The following is a 22,960-nucleotide window of genomic DNA, read 5'->3' as shown; positions in this document are numbered from 1 at the left end:
GGTTTGTAATCTCTGAGCCATGATGGGAACTCCCAGAAGATTTTTAATTGTTAGATGTTAAAATAACTTATGGTTGAATCCACTTTGTAAACTTATAAAATTTAGAAAAATATAAAACATTGGAAAAACTTGCCTAGATTATAAAATAATATTTTTGCACATAATCATATAAAGGGGATAGGTTACATTTCACCTCCTGATAAAGAACAGGGATGTTTTCCTTTTGTTCAATTTTGTGTGTCTGCCAGTAGATGGCGGTACTATGTTGAGTACTGTCAGGTTTTTTTTTTTTTTTTTTTTTTTTTTTTTTTTTTTCCCCTCCTCAAAGCTGTTTTCTGATATATGTTGGGTACCATAGAGTGAATCTCAGAACAGGAAGCGGAGGCATAAGCAGAGAGGATTCTGGAAAAGGCTCTTTGTTTTCTTATCCACAGAGAAAGCAAAGAAAATAAAATATTGTAGTTAATATATAAACCTCTGTGGCCAAAAATCTGAACAACTGCAAGGGAAGGCTCATTGTACTCTAACCATCTTGGATGCGGGCTTTGTTATGCTGTGATCCATAAGGCTCTGTTTTATCAGGTAAGCTGGCAAAACATTTAATTATCTGAACCATAGAATCCAGCCACCGGATCAATTTTTTTTTATTTTAAAATCATCTTCATGCTGCTATTTTTAACCTAATGCTGTTTAGATGTAAATTATAGGAACCAAAGGCATCATCTAATGTGTAAACTGCTTACTATTCCTTTATCTCAAAGGAAATAGAGCCTCTGCAGAGAAATGGTGACTTATGGTACAGACTAGGCAAAACTGAGCTTGCATCTTTGAAACACGTATCTACATGCTTATGATTCATTGTAATCAGACGAAATATTTTTTAATACACAAAGCTAGCCTAATTGCTTTTGTGACTGTACACTTATATTTAAATGTCCATTGTGTCAAGTATTTTTTAAACATAAATGTATAGTGAAATTGTAACTATCATTCTTATGCTTTAGTCCTTTTTTTAACAGCTTTGGAGAGGCCATGCGTAATAGTGAGTGATAACAATAAGAGATGTTTAGCTCTTTGAAAAACATTATTATTTGTCTCTAAAATAATTTATTCTCATCAATACTAAATTAAAAAGAGATTTAACCTTTTAATAATAAAATGATCCCTATATACTCTATTATATGTTATTTCTTTATTTTAATATATTCATTTTATATTAAATATTTACCAATTTATTGATTTAAAGGGAATTGTTATTTTCTTGATGAATTTTCTCATAAGCTTCATATATTTCTATATTTTTCTCTGTAGGCTTAATAGGTTGTTATTATTATTAATTATCTGGGAGAGCTACATGGACAAAAACCAATTATTTAGTTTATATACAATTTATATTTTCTGTAGTTTTCTTTAAAATATTTTATAGCATAATCATAAATGTTTTACTCAGTAGTCACATAGAACAGAAAATTACCATCAGAAAATGTATAAGTATTAATTTAAATAAGAGTTTTAAAAATCATAGAGGTTTTTTAAAAAATACAACAGGTGGTGTAATGTAGCATATAAGGACAAAGATAAAGGCATAAATGCTTGTAGGAATTTGCATGAAAACATTTCATCACAATCAGTCTAAGTAGTGAGTACCCTACATGGAATAAAGACTTCTGATTTCAGCCTGGGTTTCTAGTCAGTACTGGTCAAATTATCCTAAAAATAGAACTTGAGGCCTCTGCTTTGAATGCGACTGTAATATCTAATGATTTTGTAAAATACTGATTTCTTACTTAAGATTTTACATTGAGTAGCAATAACACTCCCTCTAAAAACATTGCAAAATAGTGGTTGCCTCAGAGAAAAGCCCTGGGTCTTGAATATTTCAGAAGAACTCCTACCATAGGATGTAAAGAAAACTGTTTCTTTGAAAAGGGTTCCCAGCAATGGATATTAATTGGCTTGGGCGTATTGTACACTCCATGCTTCTCTACAGGTGAATGAATGTAACTTTGTTCTGTGTAAACACCAGAGCTGGTCTTTCTAAACTGTTTTACATTTATGAATGGATGCTTATGAATGTTAGGAATATTTTTATTGGTATAGTTGCAAGAATCTCTTCATTTTTGTCTCTATTTGTAGTCACAATGTGAAAAGCAATAGTATATAGCTTTTCACCAAATGTGCTCTTTGAATATTTCTAGAAATCAAGCCTATTTTGATTAAATGATATGAAATAAGTCTGGTATCTTATTTTTTAAACAAGCTAGCAATGACTTCATTTGCGAGGTCAAGAATAAAACTGTAATTTTTTAGTGTGGTAGAGAAAAATAGGTTGAGCACTGAGTTGAAAGTCTTGATTTCTGTCAAGTTCTGCTACTAATAATCTTTGTCACCTCAGACAGAAGAGACACCTGTAAAAGATGGGAATTGGAATCCAGGATATCCAAGGATACTTTTAATTCTTAAAATTCTATGATTCTAATTTATCTGGATTTTCTCCAATTGATTTCTTAGCTTAACTGTAATCTGACACATCTTTGACTTTTACTGATTTGTTATTATCATTAATGGTGTGCTAAACATGGGGGGAGAGAAATACAGATGTTTTAAAGGCCCTTGGCCAGTTTCTTCTGTGGTAGAAACAACCAGAAAGCAATATGAAGAAGTGGTTAAGAGCAAGGGTTTGGCAGAATGAATCCTAGCTCCACTATTAACTGACAAAGATTTAAACTTTCTGAGCCTCTGTTGAATTTGCATCATCTATAACATAGGAATGATAATGCCTATGTTGCAGGATTGTGTAAATAGATGTCTTTCCAGTGTTTATTATATATCTTGGGACATGAGTAAGTACCCACCTCCCCGCCTCCTCTGTTCTGCAACCCCGTACCAAAAGGAATAGGTATCATTGTTAATACTGGTGACGGTGATGTATCTTCCACCATAACAGGAAGGACAGAGTAAAACTGCCAAGAAATTCTACAGTTAAAAAGTAAATAATTCTCATCCTGGAAGAATGCCCTTTCTGAAACAACAACGAAAATGTGTTCCCTATAATAATATCAACTAGTTGTTAACATCCTGGCCATTTCCTAGATTGTTTATAGAATTCTTGTAATACCTTCTAGAAGACCACTTTTTTGCCCAATTATATATTATCACGGATCTCACTTCAAAGGCTTTCTTCTTTTTAACGTAATAGGGGAAAGAGGCTTTATTTCACCTGTGCCTTAATAGATATACCTATTAGACAAAAGGTGTCTATGACGATTCATAAAGAAAACCTAGGTTTCACCAAGAATCACATTTATATGCCAAAGAATTTACTATGACCAATCACATTAAAGACCTGAATCCCAGAAATGATTGCATGCATTGGGCTATGTGATGATCTCACAAAGTATCTACTACTTAAATCATATTGATGGTACAATAAACAGTAGAAAGTCAAATTGTACATTTATTGTTGACATATTGCAAAACCTCTGCTCCCCTCTAAAGGTTTTCTCTACACACAGCTTCGTGCTCTTGACAGCAGTGTGCTACTGGGATCTTGGGGACGTGGTGCTGGGAGTCATTTCAGCACCCCAGGCCTCCTAATCCTTCCCTTCAACCACCCTGGGTCTCTTTAAAATGACTCAAATAACTGCGCTGTCAGTTTCATCTTCATGGCAGCCAAGATAACTTAATGGGCTCATGATTAGACAGAGCTGAGATGGCCCTGAGTTTGAGAGGCTTAAAGATATGAGTGGATGGTTTCTCAATTAGACTGCTCTGCTTGGAATTTGTTACTGGTCCATCTCCCTCCTGACTGTAGCTACTCTCAGCTCTTGTGATTATTTTTAGGAGTTAACTGAAAGCACCCACAAATGTAAGCATATCAAAACAGATATTTTTTTTTTTTAACAAGGAATGAACATGTGACTAGATAGTAAAATTTCTTTGAATGGGTACCTGTGCAGATTACTCTTTTCTCATTACCATTCATGTATAGGAACATCGTGAACCCACTGAAAGTTGGGAATTCATGTTTAATTTGTCATCTAAAAGTATATTATTCATTCCACCTTAATATTGATCACTATTTTACAAGTTTTCTAAAACTGTAAGAATTAATTTATCTACCTACCCCTGAAATATAATTTAAGATATTAACAATAAACTTCTGTACTTAGGATCTATTTTAAAATTTTGATTAACTTCAACTCTAAATTACCTTTGCTTTCACTTGAATTTTACCCCATAAACACCTTTTATGGCAATCCAATGGAGAACCCGGTATCCAAACTACTAGTTCTTGAGGTAGACTGTTCTTTGAGGTAGTTATAAAATTTGGGAAAGATAAAAGCCAATTGTATCATCCTTTGTGTTGCAAGTTCATGTATTTATTTTCAATTAGGAAACTACATTTTTAGTTCAGATTTACCTGATAATATCTTTCATAGTGTGGTGAAGTTAACACATTCTTTGGATGCATTTTAATGGAAAATAACAAGTGTAGCATTAAGAGCAGAACAGTGTTAATTTTCATTTACTTGAAAATAAGTTAATAAAGAAAATATTGCTCTCTTGCTAAGCAAAGATGTACTTTGCTCTATGATCTACCTGACAGGTACCTGCTCTTCGGATATCTGGAATTTGAATCTACATTCAGATGTATAATTATCCACAGTAGAAAAATTCTTTAAAATTCATTTGTAAATATTATATCTACTCAACCAGATGTGAGAAGTTTTAATATGCCATGTATTTGTTAACTGATTCTTTAATATTTCACCTCTTTTTTCTGGGGTTTGTACTGATAAAGGACCCTATAGAAAGAATTTTAAAGAAATTTCTGCCCAAGATATATGAATAGGGAATAACTGTAAGTTATAAGCATGCCTACAAATTAAATACATACATTATACATGAATACAATGCATATAAACATATGCTAGGTGGTGGTTGCATAAGGGAATTCTTAGAGGTTGTTTAAGTTCAGTGAAACCTTTTAAAAGTCTGGAGTTATTTCTGTAATAATTGAATTATGTTCATCCTTTTGGAGACTGCATGTAGGGAGCTCTTCAAGTGATTAAGCTCTGAGATGAAACAAAGTGAATGATGGTCTTTAAATTATTAAACAGTGGTTTAATATTATTTTATTCAATGGGTGATTTCAAAGATGAGAAGTCACTCTATAAATAACTTGGGCCATTTTCTGCCAAGAAGTTCACTTTTGGGAATTTTAATCTCCTAATATACAGCATATACTTTATTCTTACTTGGGTCGTACAGAACATTTTGTCCTTTTCTTTTTCCAAGAGCTTGAACTGGAATAATTCACTAAACCCCTATTCTTATTGTTATATGACACTGTGCTTCTGAACTGGAACCCCAAATATTCTTACACAAGACTTATTAGTAGGACACATTTTATGGGCTCAAGCCTTTATTTGAGAACCGATAACCTGTTTGCTAGGTTCTCTGTGTCCTTTGTGGTTTTGCTTGTCATATTTTTCTCTTTATAAGTTACTTTTGTTGTATCTAAACAAAATATTCTGATGAGATCAGATACATTTAGGGTGGTATGTCAATAGACTAAATGAAGTATTCTGAGCAATTTCCTTTCATGGAACTCATATCATGGTCGGAATAACCTTAAGAATAAACTCTCCAGTAAAAAAGCCCATATTCCTACATGAGCAAAGCAACTAAGAAAAAATGAGTAAAGCTGTAAGACTGGGACAAAGGAACTCCACAGCCTATTCCCTTTCTAGAGAGGGGAAGGGAATTCCTGTTGTGGCTCAGTGGTAATGAACCCAACTAGAATCCATGAGGACACCAATTTAATCCCCAGCCCTGCTCAGTGGGTTAAGGATCTGGCTTTACTGTGGCTGTGGTGTAGGCCTACAGCTGCAGCTCTGATTCTACCCCAGCTTGGGAACTTCCATATGCCATTGGTGAGGCCCTAAAAAAAAAAAAAAAAAAAAAAGAAAAAAAAAAAAAAGGCAAGCTCTTTAGAACCAGGAGGTTGCTGAATAGAATGATTTTTCCAAAGAAGCTTAAAATCCAGATTTTTATGAGAACTCTCCCTATTGTTGAATTTTGTCTTCTACTTCAAATTATTTATAATACTAAATAAATCCAACAAAGCATACCTACAGGCAGGATATGGCCAAGGGATTGTGGGCCAGGTGTTTTCTCCTTTTGCCAATGTAACCAGTATTTTTACTAATTAGTGAAAATAAGTTTCATGGAGAGGAAATAAATTGCTTGACTGTATTTGGAGGTACAGCCACACTGGAACTCAGATTTCTTGTCTATTTCTCTGCACTTAATCAACTGCCCATCATTTTTCTATCTCTTTCATTTCAAATCCTTGCATGTGCTACATATTCCCTATATATTTCTGTTTTTACTACTTATACATTGCCAAACTTTAATTGTCTTATATCCTTTTTCTTCCCTTTTTTTTTTTTTTGTGCTATTAATGCTTCCCTTGCCATGGATAACTTGTTACTGATGCTAGTTGATGAGGTATGTAATATTCCCACTTCTGCACTGTTCTGAAATGATTGAAATTTGTAGGAAAATATTATTAATATGATATTTACGTGCCCTTAAGTCCACATGGTTTCAAAGTTCTGAAATATTAAACTATCTTTAATCATAGCCAATAATGATTAGTTAAAGTAAATCCATTCTTAATATTAGTTTTCACCAATTTTATTGGGTTCTACTATCAATCTTTACATACTTATACCAAAAATTATATTATTATATTAGCATTGGGAGAATAGACAAAAGTATAATTCATATATATATTGCATTCTTTATTACTGACATAAAACTTGGTGATATTAGATAAGAGTACAAGTCAAATACATGTGCCTAGAATGAGATCTCCTTGGCCTCATTCTATGAGGCCTCCTTCAATGGAAAATCAGAAAGAAAAAGCAAAATGAAAAATATTTTTAAATAAGATTTCTAAAACCTCACTAAAGAAATGACAGGAGTGGAGTTCCTATCGTGGCTCAGTGATTAACGAATCCGACTAAGAACCATGAGGTTGCAGGTTCTATCCCTGGCCTTGCTCAGTGGGTTAAGGATCCGGTGTTGCTGTGAGTTGTGGTGTAGGATGCAGACGCAGCTCAGATCCCATGTTGCTGTGGCTGTGGCTGTGGCTGTGGCTGGCAGCTACAGCTCCGATTAGACCCCTAGCCTGGGAACCTCCATATGCCGTGGGAGCGGCCCTAGAAAAGGCAAAAAGACAAAAAATAATAATAAAGAAAGAAATGACAGGAGCATAAAATACTTGAAGGGAAACAGATATGCAAACATCTGAGAGAAAACCGAAAGAGGTAAAACATATGAGCTTATTCATAGAGTAGCCAACATCTCCAGCTGCACATTGGAATCACCTGGGAAGCTTAAAAAAGAGCAAAGCTGGCTCCACCTTAGGCCAGTTTAATTAGCTTCTCCGGGCTGAGCTTGGGTATCAGTGTTTATTTAAAAGCTTTGCAAGTATAGTTCAAATACACAGCCATGTTTGAAAACCAAGTGACTGAAGGAAAGCAGAGAAAAACAAGAGAAGCTAATGAAAGCTTGGCTAGGGGAAGTTAAAGACAGCTGAGAAATGACTTTCAAAATAATTTCAAAATTCTAACAAATGAGTGAGTGCAAGTAAAGAGACTACACAAATACTTAACTAGCAAAAAAAAAAAAAAAAAAAAGAAATACATTCAAGTCCATTTTTCCCTTGGTTGAAAAGGCTGGTATTTATTCTATATGTTTAAGCAGTTTTATATTTCAAAGTGTTAATTTCCTATCCTTACCTCTACTTGAAAGTTGACCCAGCTGCTGGTTATGGTATATTTTGCAAATGTGCACACTCAGAAATAAACATCCACGAACTTTAATTTGTACAACCAGAGCTTTTCTTTCTTTTTATTCTTTACCTTATAAATTGCTCTTTTGAAATTAAGTCTTAAAATAAGAGTGTCCATTAAAAGATACTCTTTGAATATCCAGGTCATTCTGCTGCAAGCAAAACATTGATTTCTAATTTTTGAAACTGCAATTGTGGCAGATTTAGAGGAAAGGAAGATCTGTAAACCAACAGATATTTTAAAGCCAAAATTCACTTAAGTGTATTTTCAGAAAGTGGTGTTTCTGAAGAAGAAATGAATTAATCTAATAGCTAAATGGAATTAATAATGAATTGTATTTCCTAAAAGGAATTCCATTACTAAGGTGAGTCAGCCTTTTCAAGTCTTTAAGGACACATCTGCTGAGTTAACACCACAGCTGCTTTTCCATGTTGATTTCCCATAGTCCTTTCCACAACTGGGGAGAGACTGTGGTAGCCTCAAATACAACATTCCTCTACGTACTTCAGGGCTGATTATATTCTAAAGTCTTTCCTCTAGAGAAACATCCTTTAAGATTACTGCTTAACTATGCTTTCTTCTTTACCTCTACCATTCTGTCAACTAGGTCACAAAAATTATCACCATATGTAAAAGACATCTTAAATCTTAGGATGAGAATATCCATATTTTGAAGCAGGAGGCTGGTGCTTACACAGTAAACAGAAGGAATACAATATTATGTTTGAGGCTATGTTTATGATGGATGTCTATGAAATGATGCTTGCGTTCTCAAACTGGGATTAGAGCCTTGGCTTAAAAAAAAAATTACATCCTACCTTTATACACAAAGTGCTTGGGTAATCTACAATAAAAATATAAATAACAAACCAGTAACTGTAACAAAAATGAAAGCCTGAACCAAAAAAAGAAAGTTTTGATTAAGAACCACCTTAAATAATGCAGCCAGTGCAGAGGGCAAAACATTTACTGTTGATATGACCAATCCCTCAACTGAGTGGACTATCTTGATTCTTTGGGGAAAATAATCCCAATTTGTTATTCAAAAGCATGTAGTATATTGTGAAAAGGGAAAGGGTAATGCTTAGGGGTAAATGAAAAGTGGCAGAGCACATCCAAATCATGATGCAGATTTCCATGCAAATTAGCACAAGAGTTAAGACATGCCATGGAAACCACAACAGCAAGCACTCATACATTTGTTAGACTTGTTTTTTACTTGGTATCGCAAAATTGTCCCGAATCACTGTAAGACACAGTTCCTTTAATATCCATTAAATGAACTATATTGGTGCTATGTTTCAAACAACACTCTATGAGATCAAGTTAACCATAAAACAATACTCTTTTTTTAAAACAATGTATATCCCCTAGGAAAGCTAAATTTGGGGAATTTTATAAATAACAACATATTTTCTATTTATTCTCTTAATTTCTTCCTGAATAAAAAAGTTGAAAACAAATGGCATACTTGATGTGGGAAGTCTGAACTTTAAAAAAAAATTGATAAATATTTTATTTTTATGATTTTTAATTGAAGTATATAGTTAATTTACAATGTGTTAGTTTCTGGTTACAGCAAAGTGATTCAGGTACATATATATAATTTTTCATATTATATAGATTATTACAAGATACTGAATATAGTTCCCAGTGCTGTACAGTAGGAACTTATTATCTATTTTATATATAGTAATTTGTATCTACTACCAAATTTATCGCTCCCACCTCCTTCTCCTTTAACCATAAGTTTGTTTTCTGTATCTGTGAAATTCCTAATCATTTTTTTGGTAAATCTAGAAACTTCCCTTAAAAAAAAAGTCTACTATTTTTTAAAAGGGGAAAGACACTTGAAGAATGAGTAAATTTAATACCCAACTTGGCATAGGCAATTTTACCAGGATCCTGACTTATCCATGACCTTGAGGAGTTAGTTTAGGTTGCACACATACAACATTGTAGAAATGCCACAAACCCCAGTTCTGTTCTTCCTAGCATCTTCTCTGTTCAGCTCTTACTTTTCTCCTCATGATTGCTGCCCTCTCTAGCCATTGTCTTATTTGCTAGATTCTAGCGCCAACCTGGGAAGGGCCAGACAGACTATACCTGTCTTGGTTCTAATTAGCAGATTGGTTGCTGCAATCTCTATCTGAAATAAAATTTTGCATCACTTTGATTTTCTCTTATCTGTGGCATTCTGGCTTTCCTTTAAAACAGCATCCTTCCTGCTTTACATGTAGAGAGGCTCCACTATAGGCTCCAGCTACAATAAGTGGCATCATCTACATCTGTTATCGGGGCAGCACACACAGGCCCTTGCTCTGTTTGGTGCCAGTGAGGTGCTAAATGGCTAAAGGGAAAATACAGACTCTCTGGGTCCTGAATTCAGATCCAAGGGATAATATTTTCACTTTTTCTTTACTCCAGAAGACTTTATTTGGGAGGGATTTAACCAAGCAACTGGTCATATCTCACTGAAAATTAGACAAAGTTTTGTCATTTTTTAAAACTGTAATTTGTATAGTATTTCTCAAATGAGAAGATTTTTGATATTACCATTTCATGAATAAATCATATATACAGAATTGAATATCTGAAGTTAGAAAGGATTTGAGGGATAGTTCTTTTCAGCAACCAACCCTTCAGCTCTGCTCTGCTCAAGGCATTGAGTTAACAAAAAACATAGTTTAAATTTGAGCAAGCACATAGTTCGCTAAAGTATTCTGAATATGAAAATAGACTCTAACAAGTATAACGCAGCCAACCTCAGGTAATTAGTTCAATATTCAATGACCTTTTGGTTCAGAGTATAGAGAGACTGTTGTACCCTCACATCATTGTCTCTCAGAGGGATAAATGTTGGAATATACTGAGCACAGAGTCCCAGCACTTTAGAGATTAAAAAAAAAAGCAGTGCAAATGAACTAGTCATCCCCCTCCCCACCACCCCATCTCCCTCTCTGTAACAGATGTGGACACTTAACACCAAAAACACTGAGTATTCAATATATCACAGCAAGTAATATCAAAGGAAGCCTAGAATATGGGTTATCTGAATCACAGGTTTCATTCCCCTCTTTCTATTTTCCTGCCTCTCTTCCTTATCTTTTCATTAAATCTTGTTTTTAAAAAGATTGGACAGGGGATGCTTTCCCATTATGTTACACTGTCTTCTGCAGCACCACCTCAGGGTAGAGCATTATAACCATCCATTTGGGGGGAATGCTTAATAGAGAAGGTGCCCATGTTCTGGCTGGCGAAGGATCACGGAGACAGCCGAACTTCAGCCCCACCTAAATCAGCCTGTGCTCCGGTGGAGTTTACCCTAGTACTGATCTGAAGGCAGACTTTATAGCCTCCCTGTTCTAGGTGGCAGATTTTATAGCCTTCCTGTTCCAGGCTAGCCTAATCTCAATCCTCTGAATTTTAAGCCTCAAAGGAGTGCAGGTAACATGTGGAGAAGTAAGCACCACCATCTTGAAGTAACACAAGCTGTACCTCAAGTTCCCTCAGGTTGCCAAGCGAAAAAGGCAATCGACTCTTAACACTCAGTTATGAAAACAGTGTGCTGTCATTTTGATTACAGTCAGTAAACAGTCTGTGGTTGCCTGGAAAGAAACTGCCTAAAGCACAAGGCACCAGCAAGCAGTAGGAAAGATGTGGCTGAGGGCAACTCTGAGGGCTCTGTATTATGGCTGAAGCAAAACTAATGTATGATAGGAATACTGATCAAAGGTTGTTTATTGGGCTGAGAACTGTTTGCTTTCTGTTCTCCATGATGCCAATTTACTCAAAATAGAAAGCTTCCTATAATTTTGTTACATTCAGAGTTGAAGTGGTTTCTTCTCTAGAAACACATGCATGTACACGTGCACACACACACACAAAATGTTCTTTTTTGTTTCTTTTCTAAAATCCTATGACTTAAGGACAAAGACAACAATCTGACCAAGTAAAACACAAAGATTATCGATCCAAAGAGAGCCTTCCCCTCCCTTTTAGAGCATCTTAGAGGATTGTCCCCTTTTTTAATTCACACATTTGTTTATAGGTTTGATCACTTGATGGAGGGTGAAGGAGTAGGGGGAAAGGTATATACTAGATGAGCACTGGCCAATGTAAATATAATGAGACCCACATATATACTTTGAAAATTTCTAGATGCTAACAAAAAAAGATTTTAGCAAAAGTGTAATTCAGAGTTCCCGTTGTGGTTCAGTGGAAAAAAATGTGATTAGTATCCATGAGGACGCAGGTTCAATCCCTGGCCTCACTCAGTGGGTTAAAGATCTGGCATTGCTGTGAGCTGTGGTATAGGTCACAGATGTGGCTTGGATCCCACGTTGCTGTGGCTGTGGCGTAGGCCAGCAGCTGCAGCTCCGATTTGACCCCTAGCCTCGGAAAGAAAAAAGTGAAATTAAGGGAGTTTGGAAAAAAAAAAAGGAGTTCCTGTTGTGGCACAGTGGTTAACGAATCTGACTACGAACCATGAGGTTGGGGGTTCTATCCCTGGCCTTGCTCAGTGGGTTAAGATCAGGCGTTGCTGTGAGCTGCGGGGTAGGTCGAAGACATGGCTCGGATCCTGCATTGTTGTGGCTCTGGCGTAGGCTGGCGGCTACAGCTCCGATTAGACCCCTAGCTTGGGAACCTCCATATGCCTCAGGAGCTGCCCCAGAAAAGCCAAAAAAAAAAAAAAAAAGTTTGGCCTTTTCTCTGGCTAGCTCCTGTGGACCCCTGCACAGAGGAATGGCAAAATTTGCTTTCTCTTTTCCCCAAATCACTCTGACTGGTGGGTGAAAATAGGCTACGTGGAAGCAGGGAAAAGGTTAGGAAGCTATCGCAGGCCTCTGGAAGTACCACTGTAAATCTTTTCAAGCTTCCAGGTTCAGAAGAATTACACCACAAGACAGTAAACAAATGAACAAATGATACTGAAGTCACGATGGTCATCTTGGAGAAATCATAAAAATGAGGGCAGTATGACTGGTACATATATTTCTAACTTAAAAAAAATCCATAAACTTCTGGATTCTATAAGCCAGTACTGTCAACATGTGACTCCTGGGCCAGCATTATCAGCAACCTCTGCGCATTTATTAGCAACACAAAATTTGGGGCTTCATCCACATCTACTGAATCAGCAACTCTGGAGTTGGGTTTGGCAAGCTGTGTTTTAATAAAAGCCCCACAGATGATTCTGATGATAAATTTTAAGGATCACCACTATAAACTTGAATGGGGAAATCAGATGGCCTGAAAGATCCTTTACATTTTTTAGGATACTGGGCTTCCAAGTTCAGTGTTTTCATTATGAAATTAAGTATAGTCCTTGAGATAAATGGTTTATTTATAAGAAGCACAGACTCATGCTGAGAATCACATAAGTCTTTTAGTATTTAGAGAATTTTGACTTTCATTATATCTCACTTCTTTGTAAAGTGGTATGTTATTTTTTTCAAAATCCATGTGCAATAGGCAGGATTAAAGACAGGAAAAATGGAGAAAATGTAGCTGATAAACTTGTTAAAAGACTGTGGATTAATGAAGTTACTGTTTTAGAATGTATATTTAGCTCTGAGCCTCCTGGGCTCAACATTTTTTGAGTAAAGGCAGAAATGAATTTTATACAACTCAAAGAAATCCCAGATTTTAAGTTAACACAGCCCCCCCATGAAGCCTTCTAATGGTCAAATTTGATCCAGGAGAATCTCTGGAGTACCCAGAGAAGTAGCTGTATGGCTTGTTTCCTAAATAAGCTTCTAGTATTTCACTTCATAGTATCTTGGTGATTTGACCATTCGAAGTTGATAAGGGCCTCAAGTTTTAAAACCAAATGAACACTGGTAGAATAGGGCTATTACAGACATTGAAGAGCCAATCAGTGATCCTATCCAGATGGAAGGCTGCCTCATCCCCATGGGGAAACACTGCCAGGGACCTGCTGGCAAAATCTGTGAGTTCCTCCGTGAGCAGCTTTGGATTTGCTTCAGCCCTTGCACAAAGCTGAGTCCCTAGAGTTTTACAGCTTAATGCTTGTCAGAAATGGTTTTGATCTGGAAAATTCTGAAGCAGGTACATCATGTTGTCAGCATAAAGGAAGATAAAAAATGGATTGTAATAAAAGAAAATAGCAAAAGTGGCTAAAAATAGTTAAAGGATAAACTAAAGAGGAAAAGTGATGGTTAAAAACAATGGAGCTGGATAAGGCAAAAACTGAATAAACAACTGGACTAGAAAATATTAAAGGATAAATCAATTGTTAGGATAAACATTATAAAAGGAAATATAAACAAACTTGTCTATAGAAAATTCAATTGCTGGTATTAGCATTAAGATTAATAACATTAACAGTGAAAATAGAAATGGTTAAGAAAATAAAATTAAAGTAACTTTATCCAAAGTTTCTCAGCTGATGACACCTATTTTCAGGGTAAAGATTCTGTCATGCTCTTTGAAATACTACTTCCTCATTTGTGGTATGAAGAACTTCTTAATTTCCAAACCATTAAAATTCTATTAAGGTAATTTCAAAAACAGGCTATCCATTTTGGGGGGGAGTCTCCAGGTCTAATACTTGTAAAATAATCTGAAAGTATAGTTCCTGAATCATCTTATGTCATCACCATCTTAATGGAATTTACTGAGTTTAACTAATTTTAGCCATACGTAAAAATCTTATTTGATTAAATCCTATATGGGTCTTTTGTGAAATTAAATTTAAGACATCTGTTTAAGCATGTTACTTAAAAACTTCTTCCCTCAGTTTAGCTTTTGGAGAAAATTTGTCTTTTTATAAACAGCTTTTAAGAATTGTTTTTTATTTCCTAAAATAAAATCAAATACATGTGACCCAGTGTACTTCCACTTTTTCTTACCTACTGGAAACATTAGCTAAATTCCAGCCTGGATTGTATAAAGAACGCTTCATCTAGTCATAGTAATCTCAACTCTTTTTCCTTCAGAATAATGTTCTCAAATTGTAATCCGTGTACCACCTCCACCAAATACACTTAAGGAATTTATTTAAAATGCGGATTCCCTAGGCCTTGCTCCAGATCAACTTTTTCAGAATCTCCAAAGATTTAACCTAGAAATTTATAGCTTTAAAAGGTAATCCAAGTGATTCTTATGCTCACTAAATTTCAGATCCGATTTAAAGAATCCTCACTCTCTTCTTAATTCAAGTAGTCTAATTTTATTTCATGATTAATCTGTAAGTCATGGTCTACTTTGAAAGATTAATGAGATAAGGATCTTATTAAGACTTAAGATCTCATATCACAACTGCAAGTATGATGCCTAAATTGGAGCCATATGCAGAAATCACTACTCAGCCCCATGTGTATTTGATACTGAAAAAAAATCTCTCTTATGTGGATCCCAGGCCAGGAGACATATTTTCTCTTATCTGTGAATCAGTGATTTTTCACAACAAGTGGGAGGGAGAGAGAGAGCTCAAGCAAATCAGAACCTTCTGATATGCTTTCTCAAACTCTATTCTTCTGTTCCTCCTTAACTTCTTAATTCCTCTTTGATATTCAGCCCTCCCCACCTCATCCTCCTCCATGTTTCCAGAGAAAAGACTGCAAATAATTTAGAATATCTAAATTGATATTTGGCTATTTAACATCATGCCAATTATATGTCAGGTTGGAGACAAACACATTTAAAACCCAGTTACTTATGTGCTGTGAAGGAAAGAAGAAGTAGCATTTATTAAACGTGGCTGTAAAGTAGAGGGAACTGTCATTTATTAAGGACTATAAATTTATTTAACAATTCAGTACTTCAGGCTCTGATGCATGGGTCTGTCTGGTGGGTATTATTAAAGTAATAATAACTACAATACTATTACGGCAAGTGTTGTTACTTCTACTAATACTAAAACCTCCAGTTTTTATGGAAAACATACTTTATACCAGCTAGTGTACAAGTGACTTTGCATGCATGTGTGTGTGCATAAAATCATTAAATTCTAACAAAACCCACTTCACTGGGTATTACAATCCCCATTAACAGATGGGAAACTAAAAATTGGATTGTTAGATAAAACATTCAAGGTCACACAATTAGCAGATGGCGGAGCCAGGTCTGTGTTGCTATCAAGTGAAAGGTAAGAGAGGAGAGGCAGAGGCTAGATCACAAAGGTACCTGCAGACTTTGCTGAAGTGACTATAAGTCACTGATAGCCATTGACAAATTTTAATAAGGGTAATATATATGTTTTAGAAAGATCACTCTGATGACAGATGAGAGAAAAGACTGGTAGCTTGGGAGTGAGTTTTCATCTAGAGACAAAGATTTTAAAAGACTATGTATTAAATAAAAAGGTGACATTTAATGGTTTTTTGTCATAGTAAATTGTAAGAGGAGATTTATTAGTGAGCACCCAGACCAGTTTGACTTATGAATTTTGTATAAGTGAACTGAAATATTCTTTAAATACTATTTGCTGATTTAAAAATTACATATATTGTCCTTTGAAATGATTCTCAGTTTAACTGGCTTTAGCCATTGCTAATGGTTATATCTGGAAAGAATATGACATCAGATTGTTGTATATTATGCCTTGGTTTAACATGCTACTTTTCCCACCTCTGCTTATCTAAAATTTATTCTTAGAAGCCACCAAATAAGGATTAATGATTTTATCTTAGACAATCAAATGGAGTTTTAGGTGGAGAGGAAAAGGAGCTGAAAAGGAACTAGAATAATAACCCACATGTGTACCACATGTTCCACTAGTCTACCTCTTCAATCTTTGTGGTATTTGAAGAAAAGAAACAAAGGGGAAGTAAAGAAGGGGAAGAAGGGAAGGAAGTAGGCAGTGGACAACAGAAGATGCTCTGGAGCTGTAGCCTGCCTGCAGAAGTAACTGAATCAAGGCTGTCAAAGAAGAAAAGTGAGCTCCATGCCCACCCCAGTATCCTGACAGTGGTTCCTGGCCTCATCCTTCCTGGAGCACAAAAGGGCATGCTGCTTACAAGGGTCAAACAATCTGCTTTGCATCAATCCTGCTTTCTTGATCTAGGACTATACGTTAAAAAAAATACAAAAACCCAGACCCAGAACTAGAGCACTTGCATCAATCCATATGCCAAAGATGCTGGATTCACTTCACCTGTGTTCTCTTTCTATACAGATCATGGAGCAAGAAAGCTGATGCCAAGCCACATCAGAGTTCATCAGGGATGAGATACCTGTCAAGAATTTGTGGCAGAGTAGCTTACTGGAATAAAAACACAGAATCGCTTGTAAGGATAGTATAAGAACAAATGAAATAACTCCCAGAAGTGGCCTGGAGCTTTTCCAGAAAAAAAGGTGCTGTGATTACCTAAGGTATCTAAACAGCTAGTAGGTATATTTGTGTTCATGGAAAGTAAACTAAAATCTTTATTAGCTAATAAAAACAGCTGTTTCAGGACAAAAATGCAAAAGAGGATTTCCTGCCTTCTTGCTAGTTTGTTCCTCCAAAGAGGCAAACACTTAGAAATGAGGCAGAGATGACTTCAGAGAGTGGAATGATGACAAAGGCTATTGGTGTAAGAAAGAGAAACTAACCCAACTTTTTATTTCTTTTTCTTTCAAGAGAGACAGTCATCCTATGTATTTAGTAAATTACCCAAAATTGTATTTACTTGAATTTTATTATATTTATTTGGTAATTGGACCCATAGCTCAGCTGTCTGTTCAGGGTAAAGGACATCCAAATATGTGGTCAGTGTATGGTAGTAAACTGGTTTCTGAACTGGCCAGGTTTTTAAACTTACTGAAGAGTGTTTGTTTGATGTATCAGCTGCAACTCACTAAAAAAGCTGCCTAAAATTATCTAAGTCAAGAAGGATGTTTATTGAACATAACAAGCAGTGCAGAGGTTGTTTGGGTCCAAGAGCTGAATGATCCATCAAGAGCCCAGGGGCAGATCTATCTCTGTGATCTGCCACCCTCAGTGTGTGTTTTTTGCCCTCACAATGGCATCCCTTCTGGTCGTAAGTGACTGCAGTAGTGCCATATATCATACCCGGATGTAATAATGTCCAGGGGACAGAGAATTCTGTCTCCTCCTCAGTCTCTTATGACTGAAGAAATCTTTTACAGACATCCACTTGGCAGACTTACCCTCACTTTTATTGGCCAGAATTCAACTAAATGCCTACTCCTTAACCAATGATTGGCAAAATCTTCAAAGAGGTATCGAAGTTGGATGGATATTGGGGCACTGAACACAAAATTTACTTTAGTTTGCAAACACAGAGTGGAAAAAAATTCAGTAGCTGATAAAAACAATGATGCTGATTTGTCTGTTACAATGTTGGCTCAATTGTCATTATTAGTTAGCAGGTGTCCCTTTGAGCTTACAGCAATCTGATAAAGACAAAGTCACAGGGGACATCATCTCCTAGAAGGTAATTATCATTTCCAAGATAAAAATTGTTTTGAAGACACAGATGAAGATATGCTTTCATACTCGGCTATTTTTTTTTCAGAGGCATGGCATTGCGTCCAGGTAGAGAAAGACAAAAATAGATTATTTTATTAAATCATTAGTAAATGAATAGAAATATCTGTGTATGAGATAATCATGTATTTACCTAATAGGGAAAGATGGTAGAGAAAGTCTAGATTTCTCTTGTATTTGGCCATGGCATAGTGATATCCATTCTATAGAGTTACTTTCTCAATACATTTGTCCAAACCAATAGTAATGCTGAATTCCTTGACATCACACTAAGAGTAAAAGGTACATTACATAGAAGAGAAAGCTAGCCTATGCTTTTAATTTACCTTCAAATAACTACACAGTGCTTAACATACATGTTAGCAGGTATCTATTAGATGTGAGGTTTAATTTTATTAGTTCATTCCTGTTTGTTTTGTCTTCTACATTAAAACAAAGGTGAGGATACACTGCTGTATTTCTTAGGTTGCATCATCCCATTCCTAACAGGGGGCTCTAAACATAATAACCTCCTAGTAAGTAAGTTGACTCATCCTAATTCCGTTTCTGAAAACATGAACTCAAATTCTTCTCATTTTGCAGGCTTGGGACCCATGCTATTTCCTGAACTATCTAGGTTCAAATCCTGGCTCCTTATTACTTTTCTAAGTTATTACTTGGACAAGTTATCCAAACTGCCTGCACCTAGGTTTTTTGATCGGTAAAATGGGAATAATAATACTAATAATCCCATAAGGTTATTATGATAATTAAATTAGTTGGTATGCATAAGTTACAAGACAGAGTCTCTGAGACATAGTATTATTCAACAGTTTTATCTATTATTACTATTTAACCCTCAAAGCCACCTGGTTAGGTAGCACACCAATGATGTATTATTTCAAAAAATAATGAAAAACTTTTAAAACATGGAAAATAATATTTTATTTTGCCTTGGAGAGTATCCTGTGGTTATTATTGTAATGTGTTGAAGGCTGTGTGTATGCTTTTGTATATATGCTCTTGTTCACACATGCTACCTGAGGATATATAGTATGCTGGATGATCATTACCTCTAAATGAAAATTCTTTTGTGAAAAATTAGTAACTTTCATCAATAGGACAGTAGTTAATTGGTCCATTTTATCTTTTAGATTATGCCTTTCCTTTAATAATCTCTTCTGTTGATATCAAGAAAATACAGACAGAATCCTTTTCTCAGTAATGGATCCAGCCTTTCCCTGGCAACTTGCTTTCTTGTCGTTAAGAACAAGAAAATACATTTGGATATGTTTTTTTTCCCCTGATCTCTCAAGTTGTATGACACAAAGCAACTTTCCATGCTTGAAGATGGCAAATTTATAGCCTCTGACATAATTTTGTTTCCATGGGAACAGACCAAAACTAATTCATTTTGTCTGTAACATAATTATAAAAATCCCTCCAGAGAGAAAGAGAGAGGGACTATTGATACTAATAGGTTATAGACCAATACAATTCACCAAACTGCCTTCTATTCTGGAAAATAAGGCAAGACAAGAATTCACAGGTTATATGTCTAATTAAAAAAAAAAAAGCATATCCCAAATATTTACTATGCCATTTTTCTTAGATTCTAAGAAATACAAAATAGGACAAACTAATTCTAGGAAATTTTAATTTACCTTCTATTCTAAACTATTCTAAGAAATACAAAACAATACAAACTAATACAAAACAATTATTAGTTTTGTACTCTTTGTATTTGTTGGTTTCATATATCTTCAGCAGTTTATGTTAGTATCATAGCATACAGATATGAATTTGGAAAACTGAACCAAGCTATACAAATTTATTTTCCTGTAGTTATTTATACATAAGTGAGATCTTTTATAAAGTCACATAATAATAAAATTCAAGATTAAAATGTTAAAAATAATGGGAAAAGTCAGACAAGAATAGAATGTGTGGAAAATGTTTTGCCTCAAGGCATAATTTGTTTTTGGCAATAGACATTTCAGTGAAGATTACTTAGCTTCCTGCTCTTGTTCATTTATTTTAAAGGCAGGAAGTTGGACTAACTGTCAAACCCAATGCATGCCTTTTAATTAGCATCTTGGAAATTCCTCTGTTGGCATCTTTATAACTGTTCTGATTTCATTGTCTAATGTCCTCTGGTTCCCTCTCCTTAAAAATTGTCAGTCACAAGAGTCCTGCCTCTTCATCTTTCTTTTCTTGGCCACTCCCACAGCATGTGGAAGTTCCTGGGCAGGGATAGAACCCACACCACAGCAATGACCTGAGCCAATGTAGTAACAATGCCAGATCCTTAACCTGCTGTGCCACAAGGGAACTTCAGTCTTTCCAATTTTTCCATGAATAATATAATGCATATTCTTCAACTGGTAATTTCCTTAATCAACATTTTCCTAGCCCAGACAGCTTTCTTGAGTCTCAGGCCCATATTTTAATCACACATCCAATGGTTTCACAGGCATCTCAAACTAAATAAAACTCAAACAGGATTTATTATTGTGCCCTACAAACCTTCTCCATTTCTCAGTTGGGTTAGTTGGAATTTGTGGCTTAAACCAGAAATCTGAAAAATGAAATTAACCCTATAACTCTTCTTTAACCTTCAAATCAAGTCATCACAAAATCTCATTGGTTTTCTCCCTCCTAATTATGCCTTGAGCACATGGTTTGTTTTCTCCCTGACTATTGATGGCCAGCTCTCTCCCAGGCACTTGCTGACCTCTAGATGAGTTTCCTCATTTAAAGGTATATTAACTCTATGAAGTATATGCTATCATTGCTATATTAACTTTATGTAGATAAACAACTTGAAGATTATAAAGGTTTAAAAAAAAAAAACTGTTCAGGGTCACATTACTAGAACATAGCAGAGCCAGGGCTTTAATATAGTTCTGATTGTCAACTCCATGCCAAAGTAATAGAGCTACTGTCAAATTCTCTTGCCTTCTGCCTTGACTACTGGTGTCTACCTACTTTCTTCTAAAGAAGCTTTTCTCAAAGGGTGGTTGGTATTCCTGAGTCCCTTTCAGAGGGGCTGTTAGGTCTAAACTATGTTCTTAACAATACCAAGGTATGGTTTGTCTTTTTTCACTGTTTTGACATTTAAATTGATAATGCTTAAATCATGGGGATAAAACTGCTAATGCCCGAATAGGAATCCAGGTAGTGGCATCAAACTGTAGGAGGAGTGTCTTTATTTTCTTCACTATCACTTTCAGTAAGAAAAAAAAAAAGCCAGTTCACATAAGTACATCTTTGATGAAGCAGTAAATACTATTTATTTTATTAAATCTTGACCCTAAAGAGCACATATTTTTTAATATTCTCTATTATGAAAGGAGAAGAATACATAAAACACCTCTGCTGCATTCTGGTTGTTTCAAAGAAAAGCACTTGTCTGACTGCATCAGTCAGGAGCTGAATACACCACTTTTTTTTTTCATGGAACACCATTTTCACTAGAAAGAAAGAACTGACAATCTATGGTTATTCAGACTTGGATATTTGGCAGATATTTTCTCAAAAATGAACAAAGGAAAAACCTTGTCATTTCAGAAATAGCAAATGACAGCATTTGTTGTCAAAGTTAAAATTGGAGTTTTCAAGTGGAAATTGGGATTTTGGAAAACTTTTACCTGACATTGGGAGCTGGCAGCCTTCCAATACATTATGAATTTTCTCAAGAGATCAATGGTGATATTAACAACTGTGACTTTTGAATGTTATACCATAAAAATTTGTCCAAATTTTGAAAATATGCATAGTAAGGTGCTGATATTTTCCAAATGATCCATGCACGATGGTACAAAAATCCATCCAAAGGGCAAGGTCAAGCAAAAGTTCCCTGCTAAGATTTCAGATTCCATATTGAAACTCATTTAAGAAACTACAGTTTGTATAGTTGTAGTTTGTATCAAAGAAGAATATTCACAATTGACGAAAAAGGTGAGAATTTTCTTCATGTACTTTAACCAAAACAACATTTCTTCAAGGAGTGAACTGTGAAGCAGATGTGAGACTCTAACTGTATTCCATCAAGCCAGACAATAAAGAGGTTTGCCCAGATGTAATACAAGTTCATTATTCTTACTAATTCTTTTCATTTGGGAAAATATAATTATTTTCATTAAAAATCTGTTTTATATGTAAACATACAAGTGCTTATTATGAAGTTAATTAATACATGTTTTTAATTTTCTATTTTAATTTTTAATGGTAAATATGGAGCGATAAGTCCCCCTAAAGCAAAAGCTCTTTGAGGTCATCTGTAGTTTTAAGAGTATTAAAGGATCCTAAAACTAAAATTTTTAAAAACTATTGCTCGAGGACCTTTCCCTACCTGTCTACCCTTCATACTGCCACCATCTTTCCTATCTTCAAAACAATTGTGCCAGTCCCCACCCAAAGGTTACCTAGTGTGCTGAATGAGACCTCTGGTGATCTATATCTGCCTAAATTTCCATTCCTTTCTTTTACCACTTCCTTTTGGGCAGGTTGCTGCCTACCTAAAATGAACTGCTTATGATTCCTTCCAAACAATCCATGTTCTCTTTTATTTCTGCATTAACATACATGCTGCCTCCCTGCCTACCCCTAGCAAGTCTATAATGATATGTCTTCCTACCAACCCTCCCCCATT

General features: G+C 35.3%; 1 protein-coding gene across 14 annotated transcripts in view; it reads left to right on the top strand.

Annotated features, from left to right (window-relative positions):
- Nucleotides 318-22,960, top strand: part of SCN3A (sodium voltage-gated channel alpha subunit 3) — a 106,861-nt gene continuing 84,218 nt past the window's right edge. For 6 of the 14 annotated variants that reach the window (XM_021074941.1, XM_021074940.1, XM_021074937.1 and 3 more), the window contains exons 1-3: nucleotides 327-582; nucleotides 6,509-6,516; nucleotides 17,011-17,207. The gene's annotated coding sequence lies outside the window, so the exon portion shown is untranslated. Of the gene's footprint in view, nucleotides 583-6,508; nucleotides 6,517-17,010; nucleotides 17,208-22,960 lie in introns of all 14 variants that reach the window. The other 8 variants (XM_021074932.1, XM_021074939.1, XM_021074934.1 and 5 more) reach the window with 5 other exon arrangements.

This window comes from Sus scrofa, chromosome 15 (assembly GCF_000003025.6).
Source record: "Sus scrofa isolate TJ Tabasco breed Duroc chromosome 15, Sscrofa11.1, whole genome shotgun sequence".
Classification (NCBI taxonomy): Eukaryota; Metazoa; Chordata; class Mammalia; order Artiodactyla; family Suidae; genus Sus; species Sus scrofa.
The sequence above is the reverse complement of the archived record's forward strand: the minus strand, read 5'-3'. Positions and strand labels throughout refer to the sequence as shown.